The following is a 23,526-nucleotide window of genomic DNA, read 5'->3' on the forward strand; positions in this document are numbered from 1 at the left end:
CTCATCTCTTTGTAAAACTATCTCATTGCATTTTGGAGAGTTGGCTTCCTTATCATGAATTTATTCATTTGTTCTTTCTCATAGAAGTGTCTTATTTTCCAGTGACTTAGAAAGTTAATTTTTTCTTTTTAATCAATCTTGGTTGCAGCTTGTTTTCTTATAGGACATGAAATACTTTACTCTAATGTCTCTTTTATGTGAAAAATAAGGAACACCCTATGAATTTGCCTGTCATTCTTGTACACTGGTCATGGTAATCTTCTCTGTGTAGTTTCAATTATATATCTATGCTTCCAAGTGGAACACTATATCTCCTCCCTTATTTCTGATTTTATTTATTTTATTCCAAGCTCTTTTGATTTGTTTACAGTTGCCAAAGACTTTTATCTGTCTTACCTTTTCTAGATATTTTATTTTTTAAATTCTTTGTTTAGCTCATGTTTGCACTTCCTATATGTGTTTAATTAGGCACACAGCACAACTTAAAGTCATTTTATCTTCTCTACCTTAGTATCATCTTTTATGTTTGGTTCCAGGGATTGAACTCATGACCATGCAGTTGCCAGGCAGGTACTTACACCACTCAGATAAATCCTGGCCCTCCCCTAATATTATAATACCTTTTGCATTTAAGAAAAAGCCAGATGCCTTCTTCCTTTATCTAATTTTACTTTTCTCTTTTTTATACTGTGATATTCTTACGTATAAGCAGTATTTAAGCATGTGGTTTTCTTATGTCACTTAACTTTATGGTCTCAAGGTGCATTAATGTCTTATAATCACTCACATTTATCTTTTCTCATGCACGGCACTTTAGTATGGTATATAAATAAAAAATTTATCTTCACTCATCTATTGGATACACATATATGTGGCTACTGAGTATTTTCAGTATCTAGAATGTGTAAACAAAAAAATTAGACTGCTGTAATATAAAAAGACATATCCTCCCTTTTTCCATGAAGGTATATTATTTCTGCTATTATTCTAATTCGTTCTGTTTCTTCTCACTCTGGCCCAAACAGCTTATATCTTGGTGGTATGACATTATTTTTTTCCCTTTAGATATCTAACAAATATTTTAAATATCATATAATTAGGACAAATTTCATACAACCGAATGTAAACTACAAAATGTAAAGATGCCCTAAGATAAATGAACAACTCAAAGACACAGTGATAGAATCTATTGTCCATTTTGTGTTCTCTAGGGTTAGTTACACATAAAGGTTTGGAAACGTGCTTTCACTACACTAATTAATTTATAAACGAAGATGAGTATATATACTATACAGCTTGACATGACCACAGCATTTGTGAATATAAAAACAATTTTTCCTGCCAGGTAATCTGGCACATTCAAAGTTTTTTTTAGAAAAGCAACGTCGTTAAAGGTCAAAAGATTTCTACTTCTGAAAATGTGTGGATTATTTGTTCACTGATGTTTTGCTCCCTCTTAATTATTTATCAAGCACACATATTCTGGGGATACCAGGTGTGGCAGTGGTGGGCTCTGCTCCCTACACTTGTGAGTTTACCACTTTTATCCTTTTCATTGCCTCCAGGTGCAAGGATCTTCATGTACTTCCATGGAAGGATGATACAGAAGAAATTTAATTCAAAATCCAATGAGGAGATGAAATTTTGACCATAGAATTTTCAGTGTCAATATTATTAGAATATTTATTTTTTGCCTTCTGATTTTTTTAAAACTCTAGTTAAAATCTCTTTGTACCAAGAGCACAATGTAATGTTCAGACAAAAATGTGAATCAACTTTTGGTATCAAAATAGTTGTTAGTTTTAGTTTATCATCCATGTTGTGAGTGTCAATTGCTTATATATCAGTTGCCTTGTGGAATATTTATCACAGTGGCACATTTTCAAGGCATTTTTATCTCTAATCTCTGCAAGTCAATAGTTTTGTAATGCATTGTAAGAAACAAATATGTCTCAAAACATTGCTGGTCTTCCTTTGGGTTAGGAGAGTGGGTAACTATCCACTTGTGAACTTCATTTTTAGATCAGTATTTAATGATTACTGAGTACTTAATGATTACTGAAGCATTGGGTGTCAATCAAAATTGAAAACAAAGTGAAATGTGCATTTTATTTTGATGTGTCAGAAATATAATTCTCTTTAGAGAGCTTAGTATTTTGAAATGAGTTTACAGTTGAAATACATTTCAACACCCTGAAAAGAAAGTCCTCAAAACAGGCAAATTTGCCTGGCTCATGGCCATCAGGCCCTGCTTTCAGTTTTGTAGGATGGAGGGTGTGTCCATTGTTTCCTTTCTGTCCACAATACCTAGTTCTGTGCTGTAAGATTCTGAAGAATCCCGTGGAATCCAGTTACTGATAGAGCCACATCTGCTTGGGAAGTTGGATATGCCATTATCTCCTCAAATCCTGAACTATTTTTGCATGTAATACCCCATAGACATCGTTTTGAGATTCTGTGTTTTTCTTATATGTTTGCAGTACATAACAATTACTTTCTCCTTTGGATATTGGCATATCTTTTACCAATTTTATTTTCATCCTCCCTTCTTTCCTAAATCCATGTCAACTAATTCCTCTCCTATGTTCATGAGCCCTACTTCCTTGGTTCTTATGATTTCTTTATTTTGTAGAAGCAGAATTTTTTTACAAAATTTATGAAATACTTCAGTTTTCATTTTAGGGTTGGCTAATCTAATACAGCTATGAAAATATCATTTATGAAATGTTTCCCAGGGCAGTATATTTTGGCTTTTTCCTCATATCACAGGTTTGTATTGGTGTCCTTGCAAACTCCTCACTGTTTATGGCATTGGTATATACCTTGTTATCTCAACCTCATCTAACAAGGCCCATAGATTTCATTGTGATTCATCTGACAGTGGTGAACAATTTGACTATCATAGTCACACTTGTACCATATATCAAGGCATCCTTTGGAGTAAGACACTTTTTGAATGATGCTGGTTGTAAAGTAATATTATATGCATACAGTTACCTGGGGTGTTTCCATCTCTACTACCTCACTTGTGAGTACATTTCAAGCCATCACTATCACCTCTGTTAATTCTAAGTGAGCATGGTTTAAGCCTAAACACTCTACAATGATTATGCCTTCTTTGCTTACCTTCTGGATCAGTAATTTGATTGTTTATATCAATTTTATTCCACATGTAAGAGCAATTGGCAATTTTTCTCTAGTTGGTCATGGATATTCTCATGCATATTGTCAAACTGGCCAGATGAAAACAATGAATTCATCGTTATATGTAAGTGTCATATTAGCCCAAGATCTCATGTTTTTCACCCTCATGCTCTGCACCAGCCTCTACATGGTGAGTCTCCTCTACCGACACCACAAGAGAGCCAAGAATGTCCATAAATACTCTTCCCAGACACCGGCAGAAATCAAAGCAACTCAAAACACTGTTTTGGTGGTGAGTTGCTTTGCATTCTTCTATTGCTCAAACAACTTTTTCACTTTTCATTCTTTTTCTATATATCAGAAAAGTCCAGCTTTAGAGGCAGTTATTCCAATGTTATCATCATGTTTTCCAATCATCAGTCCTTTCTTTTTGATGAGAAATAATAAATTATTTTCCAAATATTTCCATTTTACAGTGATGAGGTTTATCTGCCCTCACACACTTTTTAATGGCTAAGTTAGTGTCACACATATATTATCTTTTGAAACAGAGGACTATCTCTATTGATCCATGTAAGATGAAAATATGCACTGCTGGACATGGCTGTGTTTTGAAATCTGATATGGAAAATATGTAAGGAACAACCAGAGTAGATCTTACTTAAAACAATGTAAATGTAAATGCATACCACGTGAACTGTTAAATGTTGAACAGTAATATTTTTAGAAATATACATGCTTCTGATTTGTATTATCATTAGTTTAGTGGAGTTTTTCTTCTTTCTGGAATCATCTTATTCATAAGTCTTTATGGGAATTATGTTATGTTTGTGTTAAACTTCAGAGTACTACGATTTTGTATTTGTGTATTCCACAAATATGTGCTGCTCATCCTATACTCCACACAATGCTTTGGATACTACACACAGGTCTGTGCCTGAAAAATACAGCATAATGGTGAAAAGTTGGTACAGTATGTTTAGGTAATGCAAAAATAACAGTATATACATAAATACTTCTAAAAATGGATATGATTGTTATGTTTGGGAAGAATTCCAGATTCATTTCATAACATATAATAAAATAAAATTGTGTTTCTCATAATGTCTTCATGACTCTATGTCCAGTGATAAACCTACATATGTCTTCCTGATCAAAGTTTAGACACAGCCTGTAATAATTTCAATTAAGATAATTTCTTCTGATCAACAGTTCTTATCTGAACAGCAAAGGTGTTTAGGTGTGTTAAATAGAAGACCATATTAATATTTTTGATTGGATTATTGAACACAACTATTTGCAGTCTCACTGGTTGAATGTTCACTTTGTATGCTTTCATACTGTGACCTGAAACATCGTTTCTAAGATGATAGCGTGTAATCTATTAACTGGTGATAGCTTACTGGTTTTTCTTTTTTTGTAGTTCTAAATTACTTGTACCCTTACACTGTTTTGTTTTGTTCTGCTTTTTTCTCTTTTTTCCTTTTAAATAAAAAAAAATCTTATCTGAAATGTTGAGACTTCCTAAATTGTGGTCTGCTTATTTAAAAACATTTTCTTTGGACTGGGGCTACATATATATACAGTTATAGTTATTGTTGTTTTGCAGAATGCATTGCAGAGCACCGTTCACTTCACTGTTTTCTTTCCCTAATGCGGAGCCCTTGATATGTTTTACTGGATGGTTTATAAAGAGCTAGGGAAACTGATGAGAATTAAGGTTGAATCATCACATGAATTTTTGTTTTTTGAACGATTTTTTTGTATTTTAATGAGGGTAAAACAAAACAGAACAAAGAAGATCAGAAGAAAACAATGTAAGTGACATAAATTTCAAACCAAGACAACAGGAGATCAACAGTGGCTATCACAACGTCTCTTATTTCTTCTAAACAGTTGTCTCCATTGTAACACACAATGAATTCATATTAAACAAAATAGTACAAAACTGAGCAAAACAGAATAATGAAAGCAAAAAAGGCCTTCAGAACCAGACAATAGCAACATCAACAATGGCTGCAGAAATGTCTCTTGTTCTCTTCAAAATAGCTGTCCATCAAGTACATTATTTTGCACTGAGATTGATATATTCTGTATACAGAGATAATTCTTGGGCTTCATTATTGGTTCTTGGATAAAATTTGCAAACGTTGTGGAATAAAAGTAAATTTTATGTGATTTTGTAGCAGAGATATCTTATCACAACTTTTAAAAATAAAATATTATTTCTAAGGTCTTGTGCTTGAAAAAAACACATTGGCCTGGAAAAGAAAACAATGTTATTGAATGAAGTAATATTTATGCAGATGTGATACAACTTCTGGCACTTTCCACTGTTTGATTGTTTAGAAGTGGGCTCAACCTTTATGATGTTTAATAATGCCTTATGACACCCATTCCCAGGAAAACTGAGTATTTTCAAGTTGAGGAGCAAAGCTGGATTCACATGTGTCACATTATTTAAATTAAGAATCAAAAACTTTAAAATTTTAACATGAACATTTTGTTGGTTAGTAATTATTATTCCCATTTCTTCTGGGAATATGCCTGGAAGTAGAACAGCTGGAACAAATGGGGCTTTCAATCTCAGCTTTTTAAGAACTGTCCAGACTGACCTCCAAAATGGTTGCACCTGTCTACACTCCCACCAACAGTGCAGGAGAGTTCCTTTTTATCCACAGCCTCTCCAGCATTTGTTGGTGGTAGTTTTCTTGATCCTGATCATTCTTTCAGGAGTGAGATGGATTCTTTGTGTGGTTTTAATTTGCATTTCTCCAATGAGTAATGATGATGAACATTTCTTCATGTATTTATTTGCCATTTGTATTTCTTAATCAGAGAATTTTGCATTCATTTCAGATGCACATTTTTGGATTGGATCTTTAAATTTTGCAGTCTGTTTTTTTTAAACTCTTTATATATTTTAGACAGAAGTCCTTTGTCGGAGGGAGAGTTCACTAAGATTTTTTTCCCAGTTTCTGGGTTTACTTTTCACTGTGCTGGAGATTTCTTTTTACATGCAGAAACTTTTTAATAAGACATGATCCCAGTAATTGATTATGGGAAGTATTTCCTGTGTGGTTTGATTCTAGTTCATAAATTCTCTACCTATCCCTATGTCAAGTTTTTTATCCAATTTGCCTTCCAATAGATTGAGTTTATTTTTTAATATCCAGATTTTTAACCCATTTAGATTTTAATTTAGTACATGGTGACAGGAATGGGTCTAGTTTTAGTTTTCAGCACATGGAGAGCCAGATTTTCCAACACTATTTATTAAAGAGACTGTCGTGCTTCCAATGAACATATTTGGCCCCTTTATCAGACATAAGGTGGTTGAGTGTGTTTGTGTTTGTAGTTGTGGTTGTATCTTCTAATCTATTCCATTGATCTTTGGCTCTGTTTTGATTCCAATACCATGTTGATTTTACTACTGTTGCTTTGTAGTAAAACTTCAAGTCAGGGATTGTGATGCCTCGTGCCTTGCCTTTGCTGCTTAGAATTGCCTTTGCTATTCTGGGTCTCTTCTCACTACAGATGAATTTTAGGAGTGATTTCTCTAGATCTGTGAGGTATGTTGATGGTATTTTTATTGGGATTGCATTGAATCTGTATAAGAGTTTTGGGAGAATGGCCATTGTGACAATATTAATTTTTTCCTATCCATGATCAACGGATGTCTCTCCATTTTCTGAGATCCTCTTAAATTTCTTTTTTCAGTGTATTGTATTTTTACCTATATAGATCTTTCACTTCTATTGTGAGAATAATTACTAACTATTTCGTGTTTTTGGTTGCTAGTGTGAAATGAGTGGTTTCTCTTATTTCTCTCCGTGATTTTGTTGTTAGTGTAGATGAATGCTAAAACAATATAATAGAACAAAAATTCCCATATTAAATCCCATTATATTCAAAATAACTGGCCCTACCATGTGACAGCATAAAATCTAACAAAACAAGACAGAACAAAACTAAACCTAACAAAACTGTGAAACAATACAAGAGTTCAAGAAAAAGACAATAACAAATTAACACTACTTACCACGTTTCCCTTTCAGGTATTTCCTACCCTGTCTGTCTTTTTTTTCTATTGATTTAAAAGGAAAAAGAGAAAAAATAAAACCAGACAAAACAGTGTAAGTGTACAAGTAATACAGAACTACAAAAAAAAAAGTAAGAAATCACCAGTTAATAGATTACACATTATCATCTTACAGATAGTTGCTCAAGTCACAGTATCAAAGCATACAAAGTGAACATTCAAAACAGAGAGAGTGCAAACAGTTGTGTTGAATGATCCAACCAAAAACATTAGTATGGTCAGCTATTTAACACCCCTAAACACACTTGCAGTTGAATCCTTTAAAGCACTTTTTTTCCCTCTCTTTTTTACAACAAAATTTACACATTTTAGGTTTGGCTACTCCTTAGTTCTTATTACTTTTTTTGGAAGAGAATAAAGTCAAATATGGCAAAAGAAAGCAGTCAGTCAAAACCAAGGATAGACATAGTACAAGATGTAAAAACAGAGTACACGGTTATCAACAATGGTTACCATAATGCCTCTTGCTTCCTTAAAAAGAATTGTCTATCTCATTAGGTATTATAAAGTTGAACAAAACAGTAGAGAACAACACCACTAAAACTTAAACATTGTAAACATTACAGGACTTCCAAAGGAGATAATAGTCAAACCAGAATGGGCATCTTAGTGAATCTTATTGCCTTCAAAGTAGTTGCCTATACCCTCAAACTTGATACTATCATACAGAACGGAACAGAGTCTAATCAGTCAAAACAAGATAGTGGGAGTATTACAGGACTTCAAAACAAGTTAATAGGAAATTTTTTAAAAGTTACTATAATCTATCCTGCTAATTTTTTAAATGTTTCCCCTTAATTTAAAAAACCATAAAAAATAACTAAATAATTTTTTAATGATTAAGGGAGAGATTGAGAAAAAAGAGGAAATAACAACATAAAAATACAGGTCAAAGCATGACTGTTTCAGCAACCTAGTGCTTCACCACCAAATAACCCGACTCAATAGTAGTTACCATAGTGTCTGTCTTTTTCCTTGAAATATCTTAATATAACTTTATATACTATAGCTTCAAATATTTCCATATCAAGAAGCCCAGAATAAAGCTTTTCCAATTAATAAGTGAAAACTTTATACGGCTTCAAGGCCACATAATGGGGAATCATGACTACCACATACTTTTATATATTTGAATCATTACTTACATTAGGGAAACTATTCGGGATTCACACATGCGAGATTGATTTATTTCACTTATGAGTATGGTCTCAAGCTGCACCCATTTATTGATAAATATCTCAATGTGATCCTTCTTTATAGCTGAATAATACTCCATTGCACAGAAATACCACAACTTTTTTATCCATTCCTCAGTTGATGGACACTTGGGTTGTTTGGAAGATCTGGCAATTACAAATTGTGCTGCTATAAACATAGGTGCACATATATCACTGTAGTATGATTTTTTCAGTTCTTCTGGGAATATGCCTAGAAGTGGAATAGCCATAATAAATGGGACTTCCAATCCCACCTTTTGGAGAAATCTCCAGACTAACCTCCACAAGGCTGCACCAGTCTACACTCCCACCAACAGTGTAGGAGAGTTCCTTTTTCCCCACAGCCTCTCCAGCATTTGGTGTTGTTGCTTTTCTTGATCGTGGCCATTCTATCAGGAGTGAGATGGTATCTCAGTGTGGTTTTAACTTGCATTTCTCTAATGACCAATGATGATGAACATTTTTTCATGTATTTATTTGCCATTTGTATTTCTTCATCTGAGAAGTGTGTATTCATCTCAGATGCCAATTTTTGGATTGGATCTTTGAATTTTGGAGGTATGAGTTTTTTAAATTCATTATATGTTTTAAACAAGAGTCCCTTGTCTGAGAGAGAGTTCACTAAAATCTTTTCCCAGTTTGTGGGTTTTCTTTTCACTATGCTGGAGATTTCTTTTGACATGCAGAAACTTTTTAATAAGAAGTGGTCCCAGTTATTAATACTGGGAAGTACTTCCCGTGTAGTTTGAGTCCTGTTCATGAATTCTCTACCTACCCCTATGTCTTTAAGGTTTCTACCCAATTTGTCCTTCAATAGATTTAGTGTTTCTGTTTAAATATTCAGGTCTTTGACCCATTTAGATTTTGATTTAGTAAATGGTTATAGGCATGGGTCTAGCTTTAGTTTTCACCAAATGGAGAGCCAGTTTTCCCAGGACCATTTATTAAAGAGACTGTCATTCTTCCAGTGAACCTGCTTGGCTCCTTTATCAAAGATAAGGTGGTTGAGTGTGTTTGTAGTTGTAGTTGAATCTTCTAATCTATTCTATTGATCTTTGGCTCTGTTTTGATTCCAGTACCATGTTGATTTTACTACTGTTGCTTTGTAGTATAACTTCAAGTCAGGGATTGTAATGCCTCCTGCCTTGCTGCTTAGAATTGCCTTTGCTATTGTAGGTCTCTTTTGGTTCCACATGAATTTTAGGAGTGATTTCTCTAGATCTGTGAGGTATGTTGATGGTATTTTTATTAGGATTGCATTGAATCTGTATATGAGTTTTGGGAGAATGTCCATTTTCACAATGTTTGTTCTTCCTATCCATGAGCAAGGGAAGTCTTTCCATTTTCTGAGATCATCTTCAATTTCATTTTTCAGTGTATTATAATTTTCCCTGTATAGGTCTTTAACTTCTTTTGTAAGAGTAATTCCTAAATATTTCTCTTTTTTGCTTGCTAGTGTGAAGAGTGTCCTTTCCCTTATTTCCCTCTCTGTGATCTTTTGTTGTTAGTGTATAGGAATCCCATTGATTTCTGAGTATTCACTTTGTATCCAGCTACATTACTGAATTTATTTATTATATCAAAGAGTCTTTCAATGGAGTATAGGGGGTGTTCTATGTAGAGTATCAGGTCATCTGCAAACAATGGTAATTTAAATTCTTCTTTTCCGATCCTTACCCATTTTATTTCTCTCTCTTGCCTAATTGCTTGGGCTAGTATTTCCAGGACTACATTAAATAGAAGAGGTGATAAAGGACATCCTTGCCTTGTGCCTGATTTTAAGTAAAGGCTTTCCATTTTTGGCCATTTAGTATGATGCTGGCTGTTGGTTTGTCATAAATGGCCTTTATTATATTGAGGTAAAGACCATCTATTCCAATTTTTTGTAAAGCTCTTATCATGAATGAATGTTGGACCTTATCGAAGGCTTTTACTGCATCTATAGAAATGATCATGTGATTCTTACTTTTGGCTTTATTGATATGTTGGATTACATTTATTGATTTATGTATGTTGAACCATCCTTGCATTCCTGGGATGAATCGCACTTGGTCATGGTGTATAATCTTCTGGATGATTTGCTGCATCCTATTTGCCAATATTTTATTGAGGATTTTTGCATCTGTGTTCATTAGGGAGATCACTCTATAGTTCTCTTTTTTAGTTGGGTCTTTCTCAGGTTTTGCTACTAGAGTAATATTTGCTTCCAGGAATGACTTAGGAAGGATTACTTCCCATTCAGTTTCATTGAATAGTTTGAAGAGTGTCAGCATTAGGTCTTCTTTGTATTTCTTGTGAATCCATCTGGGCCTGTGCTCTTCTTTGTAGGTAAGGACTTAATTACATTTTCAATTTCATTAACAGAGATTGGGTTATTAAGCAGTTTTACATCCTCTTGATCTAGCTTTGGTACTTCATATGTTTCTAAGAACCTGTCTATTTCTTCTGTATTATCAAACCTTTGAGAGTAGAGTTTTTCGAAATAGGTGTTGATGATCTTCTGTATTTCTGTAGAGTCTAGTGATTTCACCTTTTTCATTTCTTATTGCATGAATTTGAGCTTTTTCTTCCCTTTTTTAAAATAAGGTTGGCTAGGGGCTTATCGATTTTATTTATTCTTTCAAAGAACCAACTCTTTGATTCGTTGATTCTTTGGATTGTTTTCTTAGTCTCTATTGCATTGATTTCTGCTCTGATTTTTATAATTTCCTCTCTTCTTTTGGCTTTGGGCTTGACTTGCTCTTCTTTTTCTAGCTGTTTGAGGTGTAGCATCAAGTTATTTATTTGTATTCGTTCTGTTTTCCTGATGTGGGAATTCAGTGCAATAAATTTTCCTCTGAGGACGCCTCTGCATTACACAGATTCTGGTAAGTTGTATCTGCATTTTCATTTTCTTTTAGGTATTGTTTAATTTCTTCTTTAATTTCTTCTGTGACCACCTGATTACTCAATAGTGTGTTATTCAGTATCCATGTGTTTGTGGGATTTTTGCAGTATTTTTTATCATTAATTTCTAATTTCAGAGCACTGTGATCCGATAACATGCAAGGGATGATTTCAACTCTTTTGCATTTGTTTAAATATATTCTGTGAGCTAATATATGATCTATTTTTAGACAATGATCCATGTCCTGCTGAGAAGAATGTGTATTCTGATGTTGTTGGGTGGAACATTCTGTATATGTCTATCAAATCCATTTGTTCGCAGGTGTGATGCAGTTCTGTTATTTCTTTGCTCATTTTCTGTCTGCTTAATCTGTCTCTTGGTGTCAACGGCGTATTAAGGTCTCCTGTTTCAATTGTGTTACTGATAATTTGAGTTTTCATTTCTGTTAATAGTTGTTTTATATAACTGGGTGCTCTGGAGTTTGGTGCATATATATTTAAGATAGTTATCTCTTCCTCTTGGAATTTTCCCCTAATGAGTATGTAGTGACCTTCTTTGTCCTTTATGGTCATTGTTGATTCAAAGTTCACATTATCTGCAAACAGAATGGCTAGTCCTGCTTTTTTTTTTTTTTTTTTTTGGATTCCTGCTGCATGAAGTGTTGTTTTCCATCCTTTGACTTTCAGTCTGTGAGTATCCTTCTGGGTTAGATGGGTTACCTATAAACAGCCTATGATTGGATTTTGTTTCTTGATCCATCCTGCTAGTCTGTTTCTTTTGATTGGTGCATTGAGACCATTTACATTAATGATTATTACTGTTAAATGCTGGTTTATTGTTGACATCTTATCTCTCTGCTGTTGCATCTTTATCTTTCTGTTCTGTTTAATTATCTGCTTTGCTTAGTGATTTTTTCCTTTCTGTATCTAAACTGTCTTTCAATATTTTTTGCAGGGTTGGCTTGGTGTTCATGAAGTTCTTCAGCTGTTCTTTGTCATGGAAGTATCGTATTTAACCATGAATTTTGAATGATAGTTTTGCAGGATACATCAGTCTATGTTGGAAATCATTTTGCTTTAGGATCTGGAGTACTTCACTCCATGCTCTTCTTGACTTTATTGTTTGTGCTGAGAAGTCTGCTGTGGTTCTGATAGGTTTTCCTTTATAAGTGATCTGTCTTTTCTCTGTGACAGCTTGTAATAATCTATTCTTGTGTTGGATTTCTGGGATGGTGATTATTATATGTTTGGGTGTAGTTTTATTTGGTTATGACTATTTGGAGTTCTATATGCTTCACTGATCCTGATGTCAGTTTCTCACCTCATGCTTGGGAAATTTTCAGTTATTACTTCTCTAAATATCTTCTTGACATCCTTTATGTTGTCCCCTTCTTTTTCATTCATCCCCATCAATCTTATGTTATTTTTCTTTGCATCATCTTGCAGTTGTTGAATTGTTATTTCCTGACTCCTTGTTATTTTTTAAAGATCTTTCCTTTCCTGTTCACTAGCTGCAATCCTTTCTTCAAGGTCTGAAATTCTATCTTCACTTTCATTAAGGTGGTTTTTACAAATTTCAGTGGACTTTTTTATTTCCTGTATATCTCTGTGCATCTGCATTATGTATTCTGTTTGTTTCTTATATTGCTCATCTAGGGATTCTATCTTTTTGTTTAGTTCCTCTAATTTTTTAACTGTGTTTTCTTTAGATATATTCAGAATCTCTTTCATTTTTTTATCATTTCTTCTTTTATCTGGGAGATTATTTCGAGTTTGAATTCCTTTAAAGCTTCCTGGAGTTGCTTGTTAATTTCAGTAGCTATTATGTCCAATATCTGAGGTGAATGGCATATATTTTCTTCTATATACATCGCTGCTTGAGATGGGCTGGAGGTTTGAGGTTGTAATTTGGTCTTTCATTTTGTCATTTTCCTATATTTCTGTGTTTCAAGTGTTATTTGAAAGCTTCCTCAGAATCTGTTGGAAATCCACTTCTATGTTCGCAGCTCCCGGGACTCTGGCACCAAGTTCCCCCAAGCCCCTGGGTCTGTAGTAACAATCACCCTCTTCCACCTGTTTATAACTCTGTAGTTCCAGATAAGCTGGGCTTCAGGGACATTGTGTGCCCACCTACTTGCTGGAAGCTCCACAGTTCTCCAAGTGCATCCAGAATGGGGAGGCGGATGTAGATGCCTCAAACCCACTTATGCACTTCCCTGCACCCAGAAGCCTAGAGGGTCCCAAACAGCTTGGGCTTTGGGCAGAGTGCACTGAGCAGTTACCACAGGCCATGGGGCCTCTGAAACCTGCGATGCTCGCCTGCTTGCTGAGATATCCACGGTCCTCCAGACAAATGGGGAGGCGGATGCAGGTGCCCAAGATCTGCCCAGCCCTTCCTCTGCACCCAGATGGTACAGTGCAGGAGTCCCAAGTAGGCTGGGCTCCCAGGATAGTGTGCAGCTGCCTGCTTGCTGGAAACTCCACAGTTCTCCAAGTGCAGCCAGAATGGGGAGGTGGATGTAGATGCCTCAAACCCACTTATCCACTTCCCTGCACCCAGAAGCCTGGAGGGTCCTGAACAGTCTGGGCTTTGGGCAGAGTGCACTGAGCACTTACCACAGGCCGCAGGGCCTCTGGAACCTGCCATGCTCGCCTGTTTGCTGAGATATCCACAGTCCTCCAGACACACGGGGAGGCAGATGCAGGCACCCCAGATCCGCCCAGCCCTTCCTCTGCACCCAGGTGGTGCGGTGCAGGAGTCCCAAATAGGCTGGGCTCCAGGGATAGTGTGTGCCCGCCTGCTTGCTGGAAACTCCACAGTTCTCGAAGTACAGCTGGCGCAGGTTTAGCTTTGTGATCAGGAAGATCTTCAGCTGTTCTTTTCGTGGAAGTATCTTATTTCTCCATCCGTATTGAGGAACAGTTTTGCAGAATACATCAGACTAGGTTGGAAATCATTTTCCTGTAGATCTGAAATACTTCACACCATGCTCTTCTTGACTTCATTGTTTGTGATGAGAAGTCTGCTGTGATTCTAATAGGTTTTCTTTTATAGGTGATCTGTCTTTTCTCTCTGACAGCTTTTAACATTCTATTCTAAATTGGATTTCTGGAATGGTGATTATTATATGTCTGGGTGTAGCTTTATTTTGATTATGGCTATTTGGAGTTCTATATGCTTCACTGATCCTGATGTCAGTTTCCTTTCTCCTGTTTGGGAAATTTTCAGCTATTACTTCTCTAAAGATTCCTCTTGTCATTCTTTATGTTGTCCCCTAGTTTTTCATTTATCCTTATCAATCTTATGTTTTTTTTTCTTTTTGTCATCTTGCAGCTGTTGAATTGTTATTTCCTGTTTCCTTGTTATTTTTAAAAGATCTTTCCTGTTCTGCAAGATCTTAGCTGCAATCTTGTCTTTGAGCTCTATGTTCACTTTCATTAGGTGGCTCTGACAACTTTCAAGGGAATTTTTGATTTCTTGTATATCTCTTTGAATCTGCTTCATGTGTTCTGTTTGTTTCTTATATTGTTCATCCAGGGATTTTATCTTTTTTATTTTGTTCCTCTATTTTTTTAACTTTTTCTTCTTTAGATATGTTCAGCATCTCTTTCATTTCTTTTATCATTTCTTCTTTTACCTGGGAGAGTATTTCTACCTTTAATTCCTTTGAAGCTTCCCAGAGTTGTTTCTTTATTTCAGTTGCTATTATTTCAGGTATTTCAGGTATATGACATATATTTTCTTCTATGTACTTAGCTCCTAATATTTCTTGGGATGGGCTGGAGGTTTGAGATTGTATTTTGGTCTTTTGTTTTGTCATTTTCCTATATTTCCATGTTTCAGGTGTTATTGCAAGGTTTCCTCTGAGCATGTTGGAAATCATCTTCTATGCCCTCAGCTCCCTGGTCTCTGGCCACCCAGTTCCCAGATTGAGAGAGTGTCACTGAGGGTGGGGTAGGCAAGCCCAAGCCCTGCTGAGCCAGTCCAGTGTGGCAGGAAGCTGTGAATTTCCTTGCCCAGTGGGAGCAGTAATCTTAAACTCCTAGTGCTCAGGATGGTGAAAGGACACCCACCCCTGGCTGCCCAGTGTCCAGAATTGAGGGAGAAGGCAGGCCCGAGATCCCTGGAGCAGAACTGAAGCACATGCAGGCCCAAGACCCGCAGAGCTGACTGAGTATAGTAGGAAGCAGGGAAGTTCCCTGACATGAGGGGGATATGATCCCAAACTCCCAGGGCTCAAGATGGTGCAGGGACACCGAGTCTCAAGAACCAAAGGTGCCAGCAGGCCCAAGATGCCTAGAGCCAGCCAAGCATAGCAGGAAGCTTAGAAGTTGGTGCAGGTGGACCCAAGATCTGCTGAGTCAGTGGAGTGTGGTAGGAAGCTGTGCAGGTCCTTGGACAGCAGGAGCAATGATCTTAAACTCCCAGGGCTTTAGATAGTGCAGGGACACCCACTTCTGACTGCCCATTTTCCAGAATTGAGGGTGCAGGCAGGCCCAAGATCCCCTGAGCGGGAAGCTATTCTTTCTTGCCCCCAATACATACTCAGGCCCGTGTGACAAAGGTCATGAAGTGTGGCTGGTGATTGGGTGCCATACTGGTAGGATAAGTTCAACTTGCTTAGCAAGGAATACAAAAGAAAGCCAAGCTGCATGATGATGCCTTTCAAAAGACTGCTTAGGATTCGATCCTTTTGTAGATCATGAAACTAGTTTTCTAAAAAAGTTCATCCATAGGTTTCATGATAAGTTCTCCAAAGCTATATTTTAATAGCTCTTTGTCTGCACAAGTTTATTGCCTCAATATGTAGTCTTCCTCACTATAGATTTGATTTTGTTTCTAGGGCTAGAAGACTCAGGAAGGGTTCATACTCTCATCTTTGATTGTGTCTACTCAAAGTAGTATGAGCAATCTAAAAAGAGGGGGTACTCTCCCATGTAACCTTTTAAACCAATCAAATCAACAGGCAGAGAGAGCCAGAAATACCTGTCTCAGCCTTCCAGGTGCCACCACTGGAAGATCCACTCCTATGGTCCAATAGTGCAAGCAGAGAAACCAGACAGATCCTCCTCTGCCTCCTGGGCACTGCTACCAGAAGGTCCTTTCCTATGGGTGCACAGCACAGGCAGAGAGAGCCATACAGATCCACCTTTGCCTGCTAGGTGCAAAAATTGGAAGGCCCTCTACGCAGATGGTCAGTGCAGGCAGAGAGAACCAGCAGATCTTTCTCTACTTGCAGGGAATTGCCACCAAAAGCTCTTTGTAGCAGGGGGCCAGCAGGAGCAAGGACACATAGTCATATAAAGCTCTGTGAACCTGTAGGCCAACGTTGGAAGTCCTGATTCTTCAGGAAGCCATAACCCAATAGTTCAATAAGACAAATACACCCATGGGTGCCTGCCACCATCACGGGAGTCCCATGGTAGACAAACAGTCTCAGAGACACAGCTCCACCACCATGCTCCCATGATCATCAGAAAAGCCCAGTGTAGCTACACAGATTTGGAGGACCCTGGCCATGCCCTGCTGCTCCTCTATAAATCTGGGGTTAGAGGAACCAAGGTGCCTGTCCCATCCCCTTACAAAGTTAAGGGGCATCCAACGTGGGAAGTGCCTAGGGCCACAGAACCAGCTTGTTGGGAGGAACTGAAGAGAATGTTAAGATGAAGGAGCAAATTCATAGACTCAAAATCAAAGTAGAGACAACAATTGTTCCAAAGGACAGGAGACCAGAAAAAAAAAAAAAAACAAGAGTAGTTTGCCATCAACTGCAGAATGGGTAAGAAAGATAGAATATTTTCATGCAGTGGAAAGCTACCTGGCTTTAAAGTAGGGTAATCTCAAGGCTCCTGTAGGTAAATGGACCCAACTGGAGATCATGTTCTTGGGTGAAAGAGTTCAAACTCATAGTGCGAATCCTGGAATAACAAACAGAAGGAATGGGATCCAAAAAGCAAATAGTTATTGTAAGAGTGACAGGGTAGGAAATACCTGAAAGGGAAAGGTGGTAAGTAGTGTTAATTTGTTATTGCCTTTTTCTTGAACTCTTGTACTGTTTCCACAATTTTGTTAGGTTGGTTTTGTTCTGTCTTGTTTTGTTAGATTTTATGCTGTCACATGGCAGGGCCCATTATATTTTGAATATAATGGGATTTATTATGGTAATCTTTGTTCTGTTATGTTGTTTTTGAAGTCTTATAATGCTTTAATTCATTGAATTGGTTTTATTCCATTTTGTTTGATTCTATTATGTGTGATGGTATGAACAGTTATTTTGAAAAAAGTGAGACATTATGGTAGCCATTGCTGGTTTCCTATCATCTTGCTTTGAAGTGCTATCATGCTCTTGTTCTTCGGTACTGACTGGTTCTTTCCTGGTGTGTTTTACTTGATTTTAGTAAGCGTGATAATATGGACCACTGTTTTGAGGAAAATGAGATATTTTAGTAGCCATTATTCCTTTTCTGTTATCTGGCTTTGACGTCCTGTAATGCTTTCGTTCTTTTGAATATTTTTATACTATTTTGTTTTGTTTGCTATTACTGTGTGTGGAAGTAGAGTCAACAATTTTGAAGAAAACAAGAGACACTGTGGTAGCCCCTGTGTATATCCTGTGGTCTTGTGAAGTGCTGTGTTGCTTGCATTGTTCTGTTCTGATTTGCTTTCTGTTTTGTTTTCTTCTCTTTAAAATAAAAAATTAAAAAATAAACCAACCAAATCAAATCAAGGTAATTTCACATTTGATGCTGCCATGAGCAATTAGATTTTTTCCAATATGAATATTTTATTTGCTCTCCTGGAGAGGTGCTACGCCAGTTTTCACAAAGTATTTGCTTAAATATACGTCTTTCCAACTTTTTCAAGTATAGGTTTTTTTCCAGAAGAGAACAATTTAAGCAACACAGTATTTCACTACAAGCCAAGCCAATATAACAGTAGCTATACAATGTCTCTTTCTGAAATAGTTGAGAATGCCTTCACACAAAATAGTATCAAACATAACAAAATAGTATAAAACCATTAAAGAGAATGAAAGTATTACAGGGAATTCAGAACCAAATAACAGAAAATGAACAATGGCTTCTCTATTATCTCATTATCCATGAAATATTTGTTTATACTACCCCACATGATAAAATCCAATAAGATACTACATGATAGAGCCAGTGGAAACAGAAGAATGAAAGCATGGTAGGACTGCAAATCAAGATGATATTAAACCAGCACTGGCTATTAGAATGTCTTCTTTTCTTCAAAATAGCTGTATATACCTTCACAGATTGACCTGGCCTATGGGTCAATCCAGATCTGTAGGACAGTTTCCTGGAGAAGGAACAGGGATTAACACAGATAGGGCCGGAGACAGAGAGACGGAGACCAGTAGAGAGAATTCAATCAAGCCTCATTTATTGATAAAGTGGTCGCTGCTTTTATAGGGCAGGGGTGGGCCGGTGGGACAGAAAGAGGCTATGGGGTGATATCTGATGGGTCATCGTCACGTCCATGTACATGAGGTAAGTAGGAGAGGATTATGGTTAATGTAGGCAGGTGCATTATGTGCCCATAGGAGGGAGAGGCGGGGAGACAGCAGCGGGGCGGTCGCACCGCTCTCTACAACAGATAATAAAATCAAACAAACCAGGATAACACCATTCCAGCTAATGAATGGAAGGTATATAAGTCTTTAAAGCAATGTAATGGGGAATCGTAATTACCATAAACTTTTATGTGCGCTTACCATTTCTTACATTACCGAACTGTACGTTATTTATACATGTGAGTTTGATTTATTTTGCTTATGAATGTGGTCTCAAGTTGCATCCAATTACTTATAAATATCTCAATGTGATCATTCTTTATAGCTGAGTAGTATGCCTTGTGTAAAAATACCACAACTTTTATATCCACTCCTCGGTTTTTGGACACTTAAGTTGTTTCCAACATCTGGTTGTGAGAATTTCTTTTTCCCCACAGCCTCTCCAGCATTTGTTTTTGGCAGTTTTCTTGATCATGGCCATTCTTTCTGGAGTGAAACAGAGTCTCAGTGTTGTTTTAATTTGCATTTCTCTAGTGACTAATGATGATGAACATTTTTTCATGTATCTATTTGCCATTTGTATTTCTTCATCTGAGAAGATGTGTATTCATGTCATATGCCCATTTTTCAGTTGCATCTTTCAATTTCCTAGGTTTGATGTTTTTTAATTCTTTATATGTTTTAGACAGAAGTCCTTTGAGGAATAGATCACTAAGATTTTTCCCAGTTTGTGAGTTTTCTTTTTATTATGCTAGAGATTTCTTTTGACATGCAGAAACTGATTAATCAGATGTGATCTCAATTATGGACTCTGAGTCATATTTTCTGTGTGGTTTGATTCCTGTTCTGAATTCTCTACCTACCCCCATATCTTCAAGATTTTTACAGCACTTGTCTTCGAACAGATTTAGGGTTTCTGTGTCAATGCCCTGCTCCTCATTTGATGGAGTTCAGGATCTCTAGAATAGGATAAACCTGCAGAGTATGGTGTTTGGGCCTTGCTTCTCCACATATTTATTTTAAAAAGTTGGTTTCATAGAATCAGAGGGAACCACATTAATAATCAGGAGCACAGAATGCAAAGAGGAGAGACTGAATATATCATTTGTGTGCTGATGCTATATTTTAGGGAGAACCACTAATATATTCTTTAGCCCAGCAAAAATATATGAAGGAATAGAGTTAAATTTATATTACCAGATGCATGTTTGGAAGGTTTCTAAATGTCCCAGCAAAAGGCAATGAGAAGTGTATGAAGTGACGTTTGAACCAATTATGCTTATCTGGTCAGGACATTTTGCATATGTGTATTGAAATGTATCACTGAGCTACATGTGTATGTATAAAAGAACTGTTAATTAAAAAGAAATATGTGAAACTAGGTTTTCAGAAAAAATTTACATAGGGTTTCAAAAGAAAAAGTTAGTGTACGTGCATTATTCAGGGTTATGTGATCCTAAGTGATAGATCTACATATCTTAATTTTAGAAGAATCTATTTTTGAGTGATCAGCATTATTGGCAATATTCTGTCAATGAATCTTTCTGAAAAATAAAATAGCATATTTTGAAGCATTTTTAAACTAATTTTTTCAGTACGTTTGAAATGAAAAATTGCTTGCATAGCAAAGCAAGTGCATCGCACAATAATGTATCCCTGTACTGAGTTACACAGTGCTTGGGTTAATGAAAGAGAAATGTAGTTCAAACACACCATGAGTGCAGGAGACAAGCTCATCTCCAATGGGAAAGCATCTGCATGTATTCACTAGAGTCAGACTCCATGTTTAGGCTGATGATGGTGATGTGGCATTTTTCATGTGCTAGGTGAAACTTTCAACAACTTTCTCGATCCTAAAGTTTACTTTTTGATTCACTCCACTTGGGAAAATGTATGTCCTCAAACAAAGACTTGGAACTCTTATTTTGTCACACTTATACATTCATCAGAAGGTTGAGTTTGCATCTGGGGGGCCATTTGCTTCACCTCTGGGTGCATCAAAATGGAACAATAAACAAGGTTACTGAGACAGTAGGTAAAGCATGATTGATGTCCATTGGGAGGAGGCAGCTTCTCACTCCAGCTCTGATGCAGCCACTGGGGCTTACAGGCAGTAAGGAGACTAACTGACAGAGTGAAGCCAGCTGCCTTAAGTGAGGATCTCACACACTGAGCACTTAGGGTGAGAGAGAGATACAAGGAAGTCTTCCACATTCCCATTTCCACATCTATGCTTTTGTGGAGTTTCCCATGTTTCACGTTTACCTTTCCAATATCTCTTTTTTTGTCAATGTTCCTACAAATTCTTTTCTGAATTTTGTTTATAGTGCTTCTGTTTTCTCTATGATTTAATATTTTCACTCTTTTAATTCTTTTACTATGAATACATTTTATACTCTGAAAACCTATTATTGTTGTCATTGAATTTTGTTTAAATAATAGCACACTTCCTTGTATGTACATTGGCATATTAACATAATGTTAACATTTGCAAAATTCTCTTGAATCCATGTGAAAAGTTACATCTGTAACACTGTATGGCTTTGTTATTATTGTTCCCTTGATTTCTAATACCTCAATCAATATTTACTTGTGGTTAAAATATTTACATCCAGTATTTTATTTCCTCATATTTTAATATCTTTATAAAGTCATAATTATATATTATTACTTTCTTGTATGTCTTATTGGCATCATCTAGTCTATATTTGTGACTACTTCAGAATAGAATGAGCTCATTCTTGGTAATATGAATGTAGATTCTGTAACTATTTCAAATTGGTGAGCATATTTCATTTACAATACTGAGGCATGATCATTCTGTTTAATGCCATGCTGTCCTAAGTGGAGGCTTCACATGTTTCATCATACATTAATTTTGCATCGGGTTTTATATTATGCTACTTAAATTTTGCTGTTATTTTTTATTTTCTTATATTTGGTTAATGCACATTAATTTTATGTAATAGTAGGATTTTTTTTTCAGGTAGACTGTGTAGATGCAGTTAGCGTACTTCACTCTCATATTTTTCCTTTTGTCTGGTTATTCCTTTACAGAAAAGCTGCCACTCTTGACCGGTAATTTGAAATAATTTTTCATGAAAAACAGACAGCCAAATGTTTATTGCTTTGACATTGCTACTAATAACCTTAACAATTTCTGAAAAATCCAATGACTTAGTAATTTTTCTCATCCAACTTTGTATATGCTCAGGCTGGTGTTATGTTCTTCTACTTACTTTGGATTATGCTCTTGTTAAATCATAGTAAGGTCTGTGTAAAATCAAGAGGAGAGACATAAAGAAAACATGTATTTTTGCTTGCATCATTTTTCAAAATGAAGAAAACCTATCAATCCTTAAGTACAAGTAATATACTGCTTAATTTTTTGATACTATATCAGAAGAACGAACTGCTTTCTATTTCTAAGTAAAATTCACTCTAAAATATGAGTTGTTTTATCATCTATGATGCATCAGTTGGAGTTATTATATATATTTATTGCCAGTTATAATGTTAAAATCAGTTGTGTCTTTGAATATTGTCTTCCTCTGTTGCATTGATTATCCATTGTTTGGGTTGACTGTTAGAAATATTTTGGACAGATAATTCTTTTTTAGACATGCAAATAGAAATTATTTTTAACTTAAAGAGAAAAAACAATACAAACAATGATACATAATTTCAAATTATATTAGCAAGGGTTAACATATTGCATATTGTATTTAGATTTCAGTTATCAGTATGTAAAACAGATGAAACAGTATAAACACAAACAGTTTTATTAAATGAATTAAAATAAGTAAGTTGAATTACTATCATAGCCTTTTTATATTTATATACATTCTTTCCTTTCTCTTCCTTCTTTTCTCTTTCATCCATCCCAGTTGTTATTTGCTGTTGAACAGTTTCTTTTGCTGTCAGAACATCTATTTTAGATGCTGAATTTTCCATATTCTAAGTTTAGTTTTTCAGTTTCTTAGACTATGGAAACCATACGATGTCTACACATGCCACTTTGATTTTTTAGCTTATGAGTATAGTCATTAGTTGCATCCTTTTAGCAAAAAAAACCAAACCCTCCACCACCAAAATAACCTTGGAATTTATCCTGCTTTATGGCAGAGTAAAAATCCATTATATTAAAATTTAACACCTTTTGTATCTATTTCTCTGTTTATAGGCATTTGGATTGCTACTAAGATTTAGCTATTACAAACTGTGCTGTTATGAGCATGGATATGCATATGTCACTGTGTACAACGTTTTTACTTCTTCCAGGTTGATACCCAGGAGCAAAATAGAAAATACCTGAGTAAATGGGACTTCTAATCCTAGTATTTTTTGAGGAATCTCTAGATCAACTTGCTAGTGTTTGCAGGTCCATCCACTCCTACCAATGGTGGAGAAATGTTTTTTGCCCCAAGACTCCTTCAGTATTTGTTATTTGTTGACTTCTTGAAGATAGCCATTCATTCTGGAGTGATATGAACCCTCAGCATTATCTTAATTTGCATCTCTTCAATGATTAGTGATGTCAACTTTTTTGATATATATGTTTGTCATTTGTCTTTCATCTTCTGAGAAATGTCTATCTCAGATACTCATTTTTGGAGTTTCGGTCTTTAAACTTGGGAGG

General features: G+C 35.9%; 1 non-coding gene and 1 pseudogene across 1 annotated transcript; one reads left to right on the top strand and one right to left on the bottom strand.

The window, feature by feature from the left end:
* Nucleotides 1-200: 200 nt before the first annotated feature.
* Nucleotides 201-306, bottom strand: LOC134477108 (U6 spliceosomal RNA). The gene has a single exon (XR_010049002.1). It is a non-coding gene; the product is annotated as a U6 spliceosomal RNA (small nuclear RNA).
* Nucleotides 307-2,724: 2,418 nt separating this feature from the next.
* Nucleotides 2,725-3,661, top strand: LOC134476715 (vomeronasal type-1 receptor 4-like; annotated as a pseudogene).
* The last annotated feature ends 19,865 nt before the right edge of the window (nucleotides 3,662-23,526 follow it).

Source organism: Cavia porcellus, unplaced genomic scaffold (assembly GCF_034190915.1).
Source record: "Cavia porcellus strain 051 isolate PalLab524CR breed Dunkin Hartley unplaced genomic scaffold, mCavPor4.1 scaffold_7, whole genome shotgun sequence".
Taxonomy (NCBI): Eukaryota; Metazoa; Chordata; class Mammalia; order Rodentia; family Caviidae; genus Cavia; species Cavia porcellus.